The following is a 4,916-nucleotide window of genomic DNA, read 5'->3' as shown; positions in this document are numbered from 1 at the left end:
ATAAAAACAGAGTACAAATAAAAACAGAGTACAAAAAAAAATCAGAATTAATTGCTCTGTTTTACGAATTAAAACAGAGCAAAAAACAGAGTGTCTGAAACAGAGCAAAACAGAGTGCGTGAAACAGAGCAAAACATAATGCGTGAAACAGAATTAAAAACAGAGTAGTAACCCATTGCAGATCCTTCACCTATGCCTCATGCCAACCACAACTGCCATCACCTGCACATCTGTAATGTCATCCCCTGCATTCATTCCTTGTTTTGGACAACATCTACTACCCCAACATACCTCAGAACCTTAAGATGCCACAAACAAAACCATGAAATGTAAGACAAATGTCTACACAAAGAATTCTTCGGATTAAATTCATCCAGTTATTATGACCACTTATGCAGCCAGTTTCAATCCATTGACAAATGTCTCAAGATACTTACTTCACCAGCAACCTCCGCATCAAGCCGTTTCTTTGCGACTTCCTGATCAAATTCTGGTAGACGCCGCAGGAACTCCTCAGCTAATGCACTTGACTGCAGCAACAATACCAGGGAAAAAAATTCATAAAGTTTATATTGAGTAGCTCAGCAATAAGTAGTCATACATCTATAAGTTTCTCATCTTAATTTCAATGGTTCTGACACAAGGCTGTCCACTTGGATATCAGAAAGCTCCAGTCTTAAACCAGATTCTCTAGCTAGAATTATGACCTGCAATCAAATAGCTACCTTATAAGAATCTTACCACTCAGAGCGTGCAAAACAGGCTACAACCTGATAGTCAGTGGATAAGGATAAGGATGGGGTTGCCACAAAGGTTTCTATCCATAAACCAACCCGTCTCCTGATTGGAGGCTCCGGAGTCCTGACATGAGGGAGGGAGGGAAAGGAATTCAATTACCTTTCTAGCCACATCCATTCCAAACAGATCGTCTCTTGGATCTGGCTCGGTATAACCAGCATTCTTGGCTTCTCTAACGACCTCGCTAAAAGCCCGATCTTCTATAAAGTTGTTGAAGATATAACTTAAAGTCCCACTGAAATTGGCAGACAGAAAGAGAGACATTACAGCTTGTTAATTTCACCATATCAGAAATATGTTAAGGATTTCCAAGTATCATGAAAACCATTTGGTTGGAATAACATTAAGGCATGTAGCATATAACCACTAGTTTCATCCTAGTTTAAACATGTTGAAACAATATACACCAAAAATTAAACCTAAATAGAACTGATATCACCCTAGTTTGTACTATACTAAACCTGGATGAAATCCATTTTCATCCTAGTTTAGACATGCTGAAATTATATACAACACAAATTAAATCTAAATGAAACTGGTTTCATCCTAGTTTATATTATATTAAACCTGGATGAAACTGGTTTTCATCCTAGTATAAACATGCTGAAAAAATATACACCACAAACTAAACCTAGATGAAAACCAGTTACATCCTATCTTAAAGCTAGACGAAAGCCAATTTCTGCATGTATCGGATGAAAACCAGTTACATCCTACCTTAGTACCTTACATCTAGATGAAACCCAATTTTTATATCTCACCTTTGGAGACACTATAAGAATGGGATTATCCAGATGAAAACCAGTTTCATCCAATAGAGGTAATCATTAAAATTAGGACCACCAACAGATGAAAACCAGTTAGTTTCATCCAATAGAGAATCATTAAAATTAAGACCACCAACGGATGAAAACCAGTTTCATACAATAGAAATAATCAATAATTTCATTACAACAACAGGATGCAAATCAGTATCATCCAATACAGATAACCATTTAGTTAACATCCTAATTTCATTGTAGGATTAGAATCACCGGGTACTTCAAACACATAACTCCCACAAATTTATACTAAAATAAAGAAACCCAATTACGTCCGGTTTAATTAAATGAAAATAAAATCAACCAACTGGGTGAATCAATCATGTAATTCTGAAAATAAAATCAATACAAAGTTAGGGTTTGGAAACTTACGAGTTTTAAGAGACATCTTGTGAAATTTATCGATTATCATGCTGGAGTTGGTGTTGGGTGTTTGCAGACGGCGGAGAAACCAATTTCAACAATGAAGTCTTCAATTTCATCTGTAATGATGTTGTTGATGTAGAAGGGGGACAAAGATGATGATACTGTTGATGTAGACGGTGGAAATATATGATGAAGACGGAGGAGAAACCATTTTCAGCGTTGCAACAAGATGATTGTTGGGAAGAAATAGATCGATGGTGGTGTTGGCTTTTTTTAGATCTGTTTTATGATTGACGGAGAAGACGAGAAGAAGATATCCCTTCCAAAAGGGTAATAACTTAAACTCCTCACTTAAAGATTCCATTGGCTATTTCACCCAGGCCGAATCCTAACTGTCTATATGGCCCAGAAAACTCACTTTTTTGGCTATATAGACCATTTTCTGTTTCTTTTTTCTCTTTTGTACGTTAATTTCACGTGCATACTGATGATATTCTGAAATAACCATATCACAGACGCTATAGCGACCAATAATGCTACATTCACCGGGGCATGAATCCCGTGAATGTCACCGCAAGACACAACAAAATGAGGGACCCACAGTGGGATCCATAGCCCACCCTGCAAGTTCCAGTGGGTCCCAGGGGCTGTGAGCCCCGGTACGTGCAGCATCACTCTATAGCGACCTATAATATGTATAAAGTTGGAGTCCTGAGTACGTACGGGGTCATAAAGAATACATAATCAATCTTACCACCAAAACTATCAGTCTAATCTTCGTCCGAGAGCTCAAACAAATATCAAGTACTTGTAGAACTAAGTTTACTTACTTTCGGCACTTTTACTTTTAGTTTTAGATTAGGAACTTTTTTTAAGTTGGCTGGCTAGGGAGGCTAGAACCAAAAAATATCAGTTCTTTCCCTTCTTTTACTGAGTATCGTACCTATTGAGAGAGCTTTTTTTTTTTAGGGGGATGCTATATTGACCGAGCATTTTATCCCGAGAAATACCGATACACACACAGCCCCTGTGGCCCATTGAGGAACTATAGGAGGGTGGGTTTTTCATACCACTATTTTGTGTGTTGCACGAGAAGTTTCCGGAGAAATTCTCGGGACCCAAATCATCCGGGTCAAATTGGGTATACCCGATTTTAAGTGGACTCTTTTTAAGGGCTAAGGGGGTATCCTAATGGGTGAAGTTACAAAATTACCCTTTACCATTATAATTCTTATTACCCTAATTAGTTTTTTTTAACTCATTTTCATTTCATCTTCTCCTCTACCCTCTTTTCCTCTACCACACCGGCTTCTCCACCACACCTCCATCAAAAAATCGTCAATTAATATGTCGTAATCGTCGTTTCGAAAATTGGATTGTCGATTAATCTTCAAACATGGAGCGGCCGAAGGATACTCGTATGAAACAAACACATAGAACCTAATTGAGATAATCCTGGAATTGGAAACTTATTTCAATATAAACATCATTTAAAGGTTTATCCCAGGAGAATATCTTCAAGAGTCAAAACATTTTGTTAAGATTTCCTTAAGTGACTCTTGTTGCTGTTAATGGAGAAGCGAGTTCCTACTCCCGAGTGAACGCGCTTCCCTTCATCCGGAAAAAAAGATGGGTCCTGAAGCAGAGGTGCGAGGGTGAGTCACTGACGCCGCTGAAACCGAAGAAATAACGAGATTGAGAAAATAATTAAGAGCCTACTTAAACTCACTCAAGTACTTCAATTTTATGTTTGCATGTCAAATTAGGGCAGAAAAATCGAATTTTTGAATCTGCAGTTGCGACGCCGGAAAGGTGTTTGTTCCACGAACTTGCCGACTTTTCATGTATAGATGTAGTCATTGTCTTCCTAGGTTGAATACCATGCCGGCTTTTCATATCTGGAAATGACATTTACAGGGTCGGCACAATATTCAATCTCAATACCATGCTGACTAAATGTGTTTCTAACAGTCGTTGGTTTTGAAATTTTTACCAACCCGACTAATGCTTTAAAAATGTTTGTGTTTCCTGAGTCCATAAATTTATAGAGTCGTCATGGTATTTGAATACCACCATGTAGGCTACGTATTAGTAGGCACTGTATGGATTATAGACTCTGCCGACTAAATATGTGGAAAATCATTTGTATTTCCTGTGTTCCGTTTTGTTATAAGCCGGCATGGTATTTGAATAGGACCCCACCGACTGTTGTTTCGTCGGCATAGATTATACTTATCGACCCTGCCGACTAGTTGATTTTTTTCATTGTTCTTGTGTAGGATGCATAAGGTCAAGCAAGGAAAGGAGAAATTTGTTACTCCTCCTTCGAAACCTCCTCGTGTCGGTGACAAACTCTTGACTGCAACACATCGAGGGGCATTCGTTGAGCTGAGAACGCTCAGGATCCGTGAACGGAATGATTGTCAACCACCATCGGAACCAAGTGATGCATATGGAGACCCATCAACTCCATATGGTAGAAGAGGTAATAATTATGATGATGTTGAAAGAACTACGGCTGCTAGAGGAGATAACGATGATGGTGATGATGATGAAGACATGCCACCTGTTGGAGGAGATAAAGATGATGGTGATAAAAATGATGGAGATAAAGATAATGATGAACAAGGTGAAATTGTTGAAGAAGAAGAAGAACAAAGTGGGGAAGAAACACGTAATGATCAACAAACTCAAACTGCAACTGCAATCAGAAGACCGAAGATGGTTATCACTAAACCAGCTGATTCCCACATGCTTCCCCGTCACTTGAAGAAGCAACTGAAACCAGATCAGCCTCCACTAGGGTCCCCAGAAAATGGTGGACATTTTATTTTTGGATACAAAGACTCATGGGCATGTGAAATCCATAATACTATCATAAGTAATCTCAATCCAACTTTGTTTTTATTTAAGTGTATCTATCTTAAATTT

At 38.4% G+C, this 4,916-nt stretch overlaps 1 long non-coding RNA gene across 1 annotated transcript; it reads right to left on the bottom strand.

Moving 5' to 3' along the window:
* Positions 1–617: 617 nt before the first annotated feature.
* On the bottom strand, positions 618–2,021 carry LOC113335683. Its single transcript, XR_003353448.1, has 3 exons — positions 1,992–2,021; positions 898–1,033; positions 618–707 (listed from the first exon to the last, which is right to left on the bottom strand). It is a non-coding gene; the product is annotated as an uncharacterized LOC113335683 (long non-coding RNA).
* Positions 2,022–4,916: the final 2,895 nt, after the last annotated feature.

This window comes from Papaver somniferum, unplaced genomic scaffold, assembly GCF_003573695.1.
Source record: "Papaver somniferum cultivar HN1 unplaced genomic scaffold, ASM357369v1 unplaced-scaffold_15, whole genome shotgun sequence".
In the NCBI taxonomy this organism is placed as follows: Eukaryota; Viridiplantae; Streptophyta; class Magnoliopsida; order Ranunculales; family Papaveraceae; genus Papaver; species Papaver somniferum.
The sequence above is the reverse complement of the archived record's forward strand: the minus strand, read 5'-3'. Positions and strand labels throughout refer to the sequence as shown.